We start from the raw sequence: 13,861 nt of genomic DNA on the forward strand, positions 1-13,861 counted from the left end.
AACTTGAAGGAAAATCAATTATAACTTCCATTGAAAAGAAAAGAATAAAGAAAAAAATGAAAAGACCCTTCAAGAATGCTAGGAAATTTCAAATCATGTAACATATGCGTTATTGGAATACCAGAAGGAGAAAGAAAAAAAAAAAAAAAGAATGAAGCAGAGGCAATATTTGCAGTAATTATAATCAAAATCAAGAAATTTACAAATGAAGGACAAACATTAAGCCACAGATCTAGGAAGTTCTGAGAAAACCAGACAGAACAAATACTAAAATAATCCCATAATAAGGGGTATTATATTAAAATTGCAGGACAAAGAGCAAGGAAATCTTCAAAGAAGGTGAGAAACAACCCAACTTAAAAAAAATGGGGAAGGGGCGCCTGGGTGGCACAGTTGGTTAAGCGTCCGACTTCAGCCAGGTCACGATCTCGCGGTCCGTGAGTTCGAGCCCCGCGTCAGGCTCTGGGCTGATGGCTCAGAGCCTGGAGCCTGTTTCCGATTCTGTGTCTCCCTCTCTCTCTGCCCCTCCCCCGTTCATGCTCTGTCTCTCTCTGTCCCAAAAATAAATAAAAACGTTGAAAAAAAAATTAAAAAAAAATGGGGAAAAGATCTAAACAAACAACTTGTCAAAAAAGATACACAGATGGCAAATAAGCATTTTAAAGGTGCTCTACATTATTTGTCATCGATACGCTTCAAATGAAAACAATAGGATACCACTGTGCATCTCTTAGAAAGGCTAAAATAAAAACTGACAACACTAAGTGCTGTTGAAGGTGTAGAACAAAGGAATTCTCACCCGTTGCTTATAAGAATGCAAAACGGAGTATCTGTTTTAGAAAACAGTTTGGCTGTTTCCTACAAAGCTAAACATAGTCATGCCATATGATCCAGCAATCATGCCCTTAGCCATTTACCAAACTGATTTGAAAAACGTGTTCACACAAAAACCTGCATGTGAATGTTGTATAACAGCTTTATTGATAATCACCCACAACTTGGAGCAACCAAATTGTCCCTTAAAAAGTGAATAGATACAATTCTGGCTTCTCCATTCTATTCCATTGGGCTGTGTGTCTGTTTTTGTGCCAATACCCTACTGTCTTGATGATTACAGCTTTGTAGTAGAGGTTAAAGTCTGGGATTGTGTTGCCTACTGCTTTGGTTTTCTTTTTCAATGTTACCTTGGCTTTTTAGGGTCTTTTGTGGTTCCATACAAATTTTAGGATTGTTTGTTCTAGCTTTGAGAACAATGCCAGTGCAATTTTGATCAGGATTGCGTTGAAATGTGCACATTGCTTCGGGTAGTATTGACATTTTAACAATATTTATTCTTCCAGTCTGTGAGCATGGAAGGTTTTTCCATTTCTTTGTGTCTTCTTCAATTTCCTTATGGAAAGAGACTAAATGTCCATCAACTGATGAATGGATAAAGATGTGGTTTATATATAGAATGGAATACTACTTGTCAATGAGAAAAAATGAAATACTGCCATTTGCAGCAATGTGGATGGAACTGGAGGGTATTATGCTAAGTGAAATAAGTCAGAGAAAGACCAATATCATATGTTTTCACTTATATGTGGAACTTGAGAAACATAATAGAAGACCATGGGATAAGGGAAGGGGAAAAAAAATAGTTGCAAACAGAGGGAGGGAGGCAAACCATAAGAGACTCTTAAATACAGAGAACAAACAGGGTTGATTTTGGGGGGTGGAGAAGGGAAAATGGGTGATGGGCATCGAGGAATGCGCTTGCTGGGATGAGCACTGGGTTTTGTATGTAAGCGATGAATCACGGCAATCTACCTCCCAAACCAAGAGCACACTGTGTACCCTGTATGTTAGCCAACTTGACAATAAATTATATTTAAAAAATTACAAAAATAGTGCTTCCATAGGTATTTAAAAAAATAAGTGAATAGGTAAACAGTGGTTCATCCATGCAATGGAATATTCATCAATAAGAAAAATGCACTCTCAAGCCACAACAAGACATAGATGAACCTTAGTCACATATTGCTAAGTGAAAAGAAGTCAATCTGGAAAGGCTATGTACTGTATGATTCCAATTATATGACATTGGAAAATGCATCCCCCTTAGGTGAGACAAGAAGACCAGAGTGAGCTAGAGTGTGAAGAATATCCTTTCTCCGTGTGGCATAAGCTCCAGTAAAATGTCTTTCATGGAAACTAAGCCTTTGTATGGAGAAGTATCAGTTTATTTCACAATGATTAGTCCTCACCTTTCCCTGTCGGAGCCACTCTGTGATCTTTCTCAGATCTCCCCCATGAGAACCTCATGGGGTTCCTGGAGGTAAAACTCAGGAAATGTGGTTCCCTTTCTAAGACTTTGTCCCTCCGAAAAAAAAGTGTCCCTTTCAGAGCGCCTGGGTGGTTTAGTCGGTTGAGAGTCCAACTCGATTTTCGGTTCGGGCCATGGTCCCAGGGCCATGGGATCAAGCCCTGCATCAGGCTTGGAGCCTGCTTAAGATTCTGTCTCTCTCTTCCTCTGCTCCTCTTCCCTGCCCTCTCTCCCTCTCTAAAATAAAATTAAATTAACAAATGTAAAGTTCTCCTTTCACTAGTCTACACGCACCTCCAGAAATTCAAAATGACTAATTACGTGTTCTCACCCATGGCTCCGTTCCGCGTCTCCAGATCTTGCTGTGGCTCCTCTGGATGTGTCTATCTCTTTGGACTTGGGGATTGCAGTTGGCTGCACAATCCAAGTGCCACAATAGCTTCAAGAAAAGTGAAGGTTCAGGTTTTTGTTGTTGTAAGAACAGCAATCGCAACTTTCAAACTCTTTCATGTCAGAGCTGAAAACAAAAACTAATCATTATGATTTTTTAAAGTATACAATGCTACATTCAAGAGGAAACAAGAAGATGCCATTTTTAGGGAAGTTGTTTCACACATTAGTTTTGTCTTCTTTCATTTTCTTGCTCATATGATATAATGGAGGCTCCAGAAAGTCCAAAAGATAATAAGTAAGGTAGTATGAGAACTTGCTGCTAAAATTTCAGTGAGTTAGGAGAGATTTGTATTATTTGAATCTTTATGAATAATTATGAAAGCAGTGCCCATCTGAATATTTGTATTCATGAAAACCAATACTGTGCAACAACTATTATTCTAATTCAGATGATTGTGAACAGATAGGTAATAAGCTTGCTCACACATAATGATCATGTCAATATGACAGTGAGAAAAGCAATATCAACCCCACCTCCTTTGACTTTGTTGTGATGCAAAGCAGTTAACATTGTATTGCAAGGTAGAAATGCTTTATCTTCATTATTTTTTTTCTTTTTTAATCACAAAGCTTCCCAACATTGGTTAAGAAAACATGGGATGCTTCACAAGTTTGCACTCCATCCTTGCACAGGGTCAAGCTAATCTTCTCTGTATCGTTCTAGTGTTACTATATGTGCTGCTGAAGTGAGTGCAGGTGGACATGCTTTTAAAAAAGTTTTTTGCTTTGCTTTTTTATTTTTATTTTTTTTAAATTTTTTTTAACGTTTATTTATTTTTGAGACAGAGGGAGACAGAGCATGAACAGGGGAGGAGCAGAGAGACAGGGAGACACAGAATCTGAAACAGGCTCCAGGCTCTGAGCTGTCAGCACAGAGCCCGACGTGGGGCTCGAACTCACAGACTGCGAGATCATGACCTGAGCCAAAGTCAGATGCCCAACCGACCAAGCCACCCAGGCGCCCCTAGCTTTGCTTTTTTAAATAAAGAAGAGCAGATACTCCTGGAAATTATTAACCACCTGGTGGCCTTGGAAACTGAGGTTATTTCCTTAATACTTCAAAAAGCCTGCCAAATAAAAATTTAAAAAACAATGGCTAAAATCATAGTTCTCAAATTGTGTCATAAGAAGCCCCAAGAGGGGCACCTGGGTGGCTCAGTCGGTTAAGTGTCAGACTTCAGCTCAGGTCATGATCTCGTTATTTGTGAGTTCAAGCCCCATGTCCGGCTTTAGGCTGACAACTTGGAGCCTAGAGTCAGCTTCAGATTGTTTGTCTCCTTGTCTCTCTGCCCCTCCCCCAGCGCTCGCTCGCACTCTCTCTCTCTCTCTAAGATAAATAAACATTAAATTCTTTTTCTTTAAAAAGCCCCAAGATACTATAATGAACTCTCAGAAATGCCTTGGATATTTTAAGTTTTTGAGAATATCACTGATCCTGACAACTATCATACATCAGAACTACTATAATTTTATCATAAGATCCTGCTACATAAGTTTTGATGAAGTCATATCTTTGCAGTTTCCTTGCAGCTTTAAACATAAAGTAAATACAACCAGCAGCATAAAATAGGATATTAGTAGTTTTTCCTAATCTGTTTCTAAGGTTTAAGAATATGTGCATTGTCCAACATGCGCACATTATTCCACAAGCATGAAATTGTGGTTATTTTGGAATAAAATAAATGTTTTCCTTTAATTAATGTGTGTCCTTGATTTATACAGCTACTAAGATTTTGGACATGTACTAGTTTGGATGTAACTACTTTATGAAATTCTTAGAGGTTCTTTAGGTCTTAGGATAATATGAAATAATTACTGAAACTCTAAGAATACCAGAAACCAAAAAAAAGGTTGAGAACCTCTGAACTAAAACAAAGTGATGTGAATTTAAAGACAAAAGATCAAACAGTAGAGTCAAACACAAAACATTTAAATGGAGATTTTAAAATATAATGTGTTAACTATAATTTTTAACAATGAAAAATGGACTGAGGACAATGCTTTGCAAAAGCAATTATCTTCAGTATCCGGGAAAATAACAGGGAATGGAAAGATGAGGAAATAAGATGGTTAATGGTCCTTAACTCTATGTTTCTTTGATATTAAAGCTGTAAATTAATTTACAGTGACATAGTATGGTTTAAATTTTTGTTCCATTTGATGACTGGGCTAGAGAGTCTCTTTACTTCAAAATATAATTTTGTATAGATCAAAACCAGGCTCATTATATCAGTGGAGTAGGGTCCATATAGTTTCTATATTTATTTGCATTCTCCTTAGAGGCCGATCTTTGATTTTAGAAACAGTCAAAAGTGTTCATGTTACTTAGAAATAGGTTTAGTGGTTATTGTCTTTTATTTGAAGCGTTATTTTTATAATTGCAAACATTAGTAAACTGACAGGTCATAATTACATCTCCAATTATGTGTCTCAGATGTTATTTAGGTTGTGAATGCTTATTATAGTAGTTATTTTTAAATGAATACCCCTGAGGTTGCTTCTAAGAAATCACCATGGAAAAATTCGAACCTAGTTTGTAAATACACACAGTATAGTTTCAGTTCTGCTTCAATATATGTGACTCATACCATTTTCTGTACTGTGCTAAAATATACATGACATAAAATTTAAGATTTTAACCATTTTTGTGTATAATTCAGTTGTGTTAAATGCATTCTCATTGTTGTGGCATCATCTTCACCATTTATCTTCAGAACTTTATCCCAAACTGAAACTCATTATCCACTAAAAATAATTCCTCATTTGGGGCGCCTCGGTGGCTCAGTCGGTTAAGTGTCTGACTGCAGCTCAGGTCATGATCTCACAGTTCATGAGTTCGGACCCTGCTTCAGTCTGTGTGCTAACAGCTCGGAGCCTGGAGCCTGCTTCAGATCCTGTGTCTCCCTCTCTTTCTGCCCTTACCCTGCTCATGGTCTGGGTCCCTCTCTCAAAAAAGGAATAAATATTACAATTTTTTTTTAATTTGCTATTCTCCTTTCCTGCAAGCCCCTGGCAACCACCATTCTACTTTCTGTCACCAGGAATATGATTACTCGAGGTACCCCACAAAGGTGGAATCATGCAACAATGTTGTTTTCTATGTCTGACTTACTCTCACTCAGCATGTTTTCCAACAGCAGCATGTATCAGGATCTCACTCATTTCTAAGACTCAACAATATCCCATTTTATGTACATATCACATTTTGTTTAGCCATTCATCTGTCGATGGACACTTAGATTGTTTCCATCATTTGGCCCTTGTGAATAATACTGCTAAGAATATTGGTATGCAAATATATTCATACTGTTTTATACTGCTTTTTAAAATGAATAGGAGAACATTAATTCATAGAAATTCTTATTAAATGTGACATTTTGGTGAATGTTTTGAAAACTGCGAGTTAAAAAACAGGGCGTTGGCAAATCAGTTCTTTCTAGTAATGTTTCTGAGTAGAATGGTTCCCACAATTACAGGTTGTTATACTACCACATACCTCTACCTGATCACATTTATTCTGGTCGCTCTTGAATATTTACTTGTGTGATGATTTGATTAATAGTTTTCTCATTTCCTCACTATACTGTAATCTTTGTGAAGACAGAAACTGACTTTGCTCACTGTATTTTTACATGTCAAATATAGTCCCTGACATACACAATATAAAACTAGATACCAATCTTTATATAATCTCTAAAATATACATATACTAGCAGCAGTATAGATGAGAAGGAAGACACTCCTTCAGGATAGTCTTACATAGTCTCTTTTTCCAATTTCAATTTGCACTTGAGTCAAAATTACAGCTATTCTTATCATCTTAACCCAGAGGGTAAAGCACAACCTATCAGCACAGAGGGTCAAACTTGCTAGTTTCAGCAACCTGCACTCTTTGTCCTTTGATGCCGACCCCCAACCTTTCTTTGTAATATCTTGGACTTACCCATCTCAGTGAATGACATCAGTAAGAAAGGATAGTTGTCCGATTACCAACTAATTATGTCTGCTACATCACATATTATTTTTTGGAAGAAATGAACATAAATTACTTGTACAATAAAGACATAAAAACATTCTAAAGGTATAAAATAAAACTTTCATTTGTATAAGTATAATAATATTTAACTTATTTTCTCTTTTGCTGGCTTCAATATTGTTATAAGAAATATCAATGACTGTGCCATCTTGTGCAAGTGTAGAAAGAACTGTAGCTGACAATAGATATGATGACATGATCTCAGTATTTCCCCTGCATATTTGTTCTTTGAAGGAATTTAGAGTAATAGTATTTTTACAGTCTTCATTTGTATTGAAAACTGCATGCTGTGGAAAGCTGCAGAATAGAATTTGAGAGCAAATCTTATTTAGACTATAATTAAATGAAGTTTTACTTAAAATAAAGCAGGAACCAAAATAAAGTCATATCCAAGCATATCATTTTAAAAAGTCACATTTATGTCTAGATTAAAAAAATAAATGAGTCTTAGAGTTGATTTTCAATTTAATTGAGGATATTATGTGTTTAGCTAATATGTTAATTACCTATTTCTCTGTGTACACATTTTATATATATAGATATACACATATAGATATATACATATATATACACACATATAGATACACACACACACACATATATATATATATATATATATATACACACACACACACAATTTTTTTTTTTTTTTTGCTCTTCTCATTCCTTTACCCACCAGTGTAAATTATTTTAAGCAGCATGTACCACTGGGACAAGTGAGACCATTCTTGTTTCCCTCAACATCACATAATTATATGCACATCAACTTGCTATAACCTGGAAGGGCAGACACTCCTATAGCTAAATATTATACCTTATTGACAGCTTTAAAGAGTCCAAACTTCTCAAGTTCCTGAGCCTTCCAAATTGCCTAATCCAAATTAAGTGAAGGACTTTAGAGGTCACCTCTTTAGTTGAAATACCCCAGGGGGAGAAATCAGAGCCAATGTTTTAAGGCTTATTAGTATTAAATCAATATTTGTCAAACACCTAATTAGTCAAAAAGGGGCCAAGTGTCTTAGTTGGCAGGATAGCTGACAGTATTTGACTTCCTAGTCTCGAGTACCTGAGAAGCCACACAGCAGGACCGGAAGGATCATGTTGTAGCATTAACAATTCCTCTTCACAATGAATATAAAAGGGTGATAGAACTTTGTGAATCAAATTGTATTACCATGGCATTCAAAGCAAAGCCACTTGAAATGCAAGTAGAAGACTCCAATATGTTTATCTAACATACAGATGATTATCAAGTATAAGACATAGGGATGAAATAACAACTAGATTCATATATACATTTGTTTTCCTTCATATTTATAATTTGGCTAAAATTCTGCTTGCATTTTTGTGAAGATATAGTTTTATTCCCCAATTTCTTACATTTTCAGTATGATGCAGACTATTCTGACAAACGTGTGTTATCCAATGAGTTGTTTTTTGTTGATGGTGGTGGTGGTGCTTGTTTTGTTTTGTTTTGTTTTGTTTTTTTCCTCTGTGAGATTACCTTGAAGCAAATGGTTTGGGTACCTGAAAGCAGAGGGTCCACAATGGAATTTAGAAGGAAAGTGTCAATTGTCAGATTTTTGTTTTAAAACAGACTAATTATTTTTAATTAAAGTACGTATAATAAAATTTACCAAGCGTACAGTTCCATAGTTTGACAGTTATATAGATCAATGTATTCACCATCTCAATATATATATTTTTTCTCACCCATAAAATCCCCTTTCACGTTTTCATACTCAATCCGCCCCTCCCCCCTTGCAGAGGCAACCACTTTAGGAATTCTATAAAGATTAGTTTGTTCTTTGACTTTATACAAATTTAATCATACAATATATACTCATTGTGTCCACATTCTTTCATTCAGATTAGTTTCTATGGGGTTCATCATATTATCATGTGCTTCGTAGTTGACTCTCTTTTATTAATGGGTCGTATTCCATGATTTGATATATCACAATGTGTTTATGAGATCCCCTGTGGTCACTAGTGTAATGGTTTGTGCTTTGAACGTCCTATCCAGTGAATTGTGTGTGCTCTAGATTCATGATGATATTCTCTTAATTTTGCTTCAAGATAGGTAATAATGCTAGTGTTTAAGATAGGTCTGTAATAAATCTATTAATTTTTGTGTATGGAGTTAAATTTTGGAATTCATTTTCTCTGTTGTGATATACAATTTTCCCAACACCATTTATTGAAAAGAGATACTATTTCCCACATTGCCAAATTATTAATTGACCTATAATAAAATTAAATATCACAATGCGTTGATTATTGTAACCTTAGTGTAATTCTGGTAGACAGGTATTTTAAGTATTCCGATTTTGTACGTTGCCAGGATTGTTTGGTTATAAGAGATACTTTGCATTTCTATAGAATTTTAAATTTTTTTTTTTTTATTTTTTTTTTATTTTTTTTTTATTTTTTTTTTTATATGAAGTTTATTGACAAATTGGTTTCCATACAACACCCAGTGCTCATCCCAAAAGGTGCCCTCCTCAATACCCATCACCCATCCGCCCCTCCCTCCCACCCCCCATCAACCCTCAGTTTGTTCTCAGTTTTTAACAGTCTCTTATGCTTTGGCTCTCTCCCACTCTAACGTCCTTTTTTTTTTTTTTTTTTTTCCTTCCCCTCCCCCATGGGTTCCTGTTAAGTTTCTCAGGATCCACATAAGAGTGAAACCATATGGTATCTGTCTTTCTCTGTATGGCTTATTTCACTTAGCATCACACTCTCCAGTTCCATCCACGTTGCTACAAAAGGCCATATTTCATTTTTTCTCATTGCCACGTAGTATTCCATTGTGTATATAAACCACAATTTCTTTATCCATTCATCAGTTGATGGACATTTAGGCTCTTTCCATAATTTGGCTATTGTTGAGAGTGCTGCTATGAACATTGGGGTACAAGTGCCCCTATGCATCAGTACTCCTGAATCCCTTGGGTAGATTCCTAGCAGTGCTATTGCTGGGTCATAGGGTAGGTCTATTTTTAATTTTCTGAGGAACCTCCACACTGCTTTCCAGAGCGGCTGCACCAATTTGCATTCCCACCAACAGTGCAAGAGGGTTCCCGTTTCTCCACATCCTCTCCAGCATCTATAGTCTCCTGATTTGTTCATTTTGGCCACTCTGACTGGCGTGAGGTGATACCTGAGTGTGGTTTTGATTTGTATTTCCCTGATAAGGAGCGACGCTGAACATCTTTTCATGTGCCTGTTGGCCATCTGGATGTCTTCTTTCGAGAAGTGTCTATTCATGTTTTCTGCCCATTTCTTCACTGGGTTATTTGTTTTTCGGGTGTGGAGTTTGGTGAGCTCTTTATAGATTTTAGATACTAGCCCTTTGTCCGATATGTCATTTGCAAATATCTTTTCCCATTCCGTTGGTTGCCTTTTAGTTTTGTTGGTTGTTTCCTTTGCTGTGCAGAAGCTTTTTATCTTCATAAGGTCCCAGTAATTCACTTTTGCTTTTAATTCCCTTGCCTTTGGGGATGTGTCGAGGAAGAGATTGCTACGGCTGAGGTCAGAGAGGTCTTTTCCTGCTTTCTCCTCTAAGGTTCTGATGGTTTCCTGTCTCACATTTAGGTCCTTTATCCATTTTGAGTTTATTTTTGTAAATGGTGTGAGAAAGTGGTCTAGTTTCAACCTTCTGCATGTTGCTGTCCAGTTCTCCCAGCACCATTTGTTAAAGAGGCTGTCTTTTTTCCATTGGATGTTCTTTCCTGCTTTGTCAAAGATGAGTTGGCCATATGTTTGTGGGTCTAGTTCTGGGGTTTCTATTCTATTCCATTGGTCTGTGTGTCTGTTTTTGTGCCAATACCATGCTGTCTTGATGATGACAGCTTTGTAGTAGAGGCTGAAGTCTGGGATTGTGATGCCTCCTGCTTTGGTCTTCTTCTTCAAAATTCCTTTGGCTATTCGGGGCCTTTTGTGGTTCCATATGAATTTTAGGATTGCTTGTTCTAGTTTCGAGAAGAATGCTGGTGCAATTTTGATTGGGATTGCATTGAATGTGTAGATAGCTTTGGGTAGTATTGACATTTTGACAATATTTATTTTTCCAATCCATGAGCAGGGAATGTCTTTCCATTTCTTTAAGTCTTCTTCAATTACCTTCATAAGCTTTCTATAGTTTTCAGCATACAGATCCTTTACATCTTTGGTTAGATTTATTCCTAGGTATTTTATGCTTCTTGGTGCAATTGTGAATGGGATCATTTTCTTTATTTGTCTTTCTGTTGCTTCATTGTTAGTGTATAAGAATGCAACTGATTTCTGGACATTGATTTTGTATCCTGCAACTTTGCTGAATTCATGTATCAGTTCTAGCAGACTTTTGGTGGAGTCTATCAGATTTTCCATGTATAATATCATGTCATCTGCAAAAAGCGAAAGCTTGACTTCATCTTTGCCAATTTTGATGCCTTTGATTTCCTTTTGTTGTCTGATTGCTGATGCCAGCACTTCCAGCACTATGTTAAACAACAACGGTGAGAGTGGGCATCCCTGTCGTGTTCCTGATCTCAGGGAAAAAGCTCTCAGTTTTTCCCCATTGAGGATGATGTTAGCTGTGGGCTTTTCATAAATGGCTTTTATGATCTTTAAGTATGTTCCTTCTATCCCGACTTTCTCAAGGGTTTTTATTAAGAAAGGGTGCTGGATTTTGTCAAAGGCCTTTTCTGCATCGATTGACAGGATCATATGGTTCTTCTCTTTTTTTTTTGTTAATGTGATGTATCACGTTGATTGATTTGCGAATGTTGAACCAGCCCTGCATCCCAGGAATGAATCCCACTTGATCATGGTGAATAATTCTTTTTATATGCTGTTGAATTCGATTTGCTAGTATCTTATTGAGAATTTTGGCATCCATATTCATCAGGGATATTGGCCTGTAGTTCTCTTTTTTTACTGGGTCTCTGTCTGGTTTAGGAATCAAAGTAATACTGGCTTCATAGAAGGAGTCTGGAAGTTTTCCTTCCCTTTCTATTTCTTGGAATAGCTTGAGAAGGATAGGTATTATCTCTGCTTTAAACGTCTGGTAGAACTCCCCTGGGAAGCCATCTGGTCCTGGACTCTTATTTGTTGGGAGATTTTTGATAACCGATTCAATTTCTTCGCTGGTTATGGGTCTGTTCAAGCTTTCTATTTCCTCCTGATTGAGTTTTGGAAGAGTGTGGGTGTTCAGGAATTTGTCCATTTCTTCCAGGTTGTCCAATTTGTTGGCATATAATTTTTCATAGTATTCCCTGATAATTGTTTGTATCTCTGAGGGATTGGTTGTAATAATTCAATTTTCATTCATGATTTTATCTATTTGGGTCATCTCCCTTTTCTTTTTGAGAAGCCTGGCTAGAGGTTTGTCAGTTTTGTTTATTTTTTCAAAAAACCAACTCTTGGTTTCGTTGATCTGCTCTACAGTTTTTTTAGATTCTATATTGTTTATTTCTGCTCTGATCTTTATTATTTCTCTTCTTCTGCTGGGTTTAGGCTGCCTTTGCTCTTCTGCTTCTATTTCCTTTAGGTGTGCTGTTAGATTTTGTATTTGGGATTTTTCTTGTTTCTTGAGATAGGCCTGGATTGCAATGTATTTTCCTCTCAGGACTGCCTTCGCTGCGTCCCAAAGCGTTTGGATTGTTGTATTTTCATTTTCGTTTGTTTCCATATATTTTTTGATTTCTTCTCTAATTGCCTGGTTGACCCACTCATTCGTTAGTAGGGTGTTCTTTAACCTCCACGCTTTTGGAGGTTTTCCAGACTTTTTCCTGTGGTTGATTTCAAGCTTCATAGCATTGTGGTCTGAAAGTATGCATGGTATAATTTCAATTCTTGTAAACTTATGAAGGGCTGTTTTGTGACCCAGTATATGATCTATCTTGGAGAATGTTCCATGTGCACTCGAGAAGAAAGTATATTCTGTTGCTTTGGGATGCAGAGTTCTAAATATATCTGTCAAGTCCATCTGATCCAGTGTCTCATTCAGGGCCCTTGTTTCTTTATTGACTGTGTGTCTAGATGATCTATCCATTTCTGTAAGTGGGGTGTTAAAGTCCCCAGCAATTACCACATTCTTATCAATAAGGTTGCTTCTGTTTATGAGTAATTGTTTTATATATTTGGGGGCTCCGGTATTCGGCACATAGACATTTATAATTGTTAGCTCTTCCTGATGGATAGACCCTGTAACTATTATATAATGTCCTTCTTCATCTCTTGTTACAGCCTTTAATTTAAAGTCTAGTTTGTCTGATATAAGTATGGCTACTCCAGCTTTCTTCTGGTTTCCAGTAGCATGATAAATAGTTCTCCATCCCCTCACTCTGAATCTAAAGGTGTCCTCAGGTCTAAAATGAGTCTCTTGTAGACAGCAAATAGATGGGTCTTGTTTTTTTATCCATTCTGATACCCTATGTCTTTTGGTTGGCGCATTTAATCCATTTACATTCAGTGTTATTATAGAAAGATACGGGTTTAGAGTCATTGTGATGTCTGTATGTTTTATGCTTGTAGTGATGTCTCTGGTACTTTGTCTCACAGGGTCCCCCTTAGGATCTCTTGTAGGGCTGGTTTAGTGGTGACAAATTCCTTCAGTTTTTGTTTGTTTGGGAAGACCTTTATCTCTCCTTCTATTCTAAATGACAGACTTGCTGGATAAAGGATTCTCGGCTGCATATTTTTGCTGTCTAGCACCCTGAAAATCTCGTGCCAATTCTTTCTGGCCTGCCAAGTTTCAAAAGAGAGATCCGTCACGAGTCTTATAGGTCTCCCTTTATATGTGAGGGCACGTTTACCCCTTGCTGCTTTCAGAATTTTCTCTTTATCCTTGTATTTTGCCAGTTTCACTATGATATGTCGTGCAGAAGATCGATTCAAGTTACGTCTGAAGGGAGTTCTCTGTGCCTCTTGGATTTCAATGCCTTTTTCCTTCCCCAGTTCAGGGAAGTTCTCAGCTATGATTTCTTCAAGTACCCCTTCAGCACCTTTCCCTCTCTCTTCCTCCTCTGGGATACCAATTATGCGTATATTATTTCTTTTTAGTGTATCACTTAGTTCTC

General features: G+C 36.9%; 1 non-coding gene across 1 annotated transcript; it reads right to left on the minus strand.

Moving 5' to 3' along the window:
• Positions 1-3,346: 3,346 nt before the first annotated feature.
• Positions 3,347-3,452, minus strand: LOC115524318. Its single transcript, XR_003972031.1, has one exon. It is a non-coding gene; the product is annotated as a U6 spliceosomal RNA (small nuclear RNA).
• Positions 3,453-13,861: the final 10,409 nt, after the last annotated feature.

This window comes from Lynx canadensis, chromosome C2 (assembly GCF_007474595.2).
Source record: "Lynx canadensis isolate LIC74 chromosome C2, mLynCan4.pri.v2, whole genome shotgun sequence".
NCBI lineage: Eukaryota > Metazoa > Chordata > Mammalia > Carnivora > Felidae > Lynx > Lynx canadensis.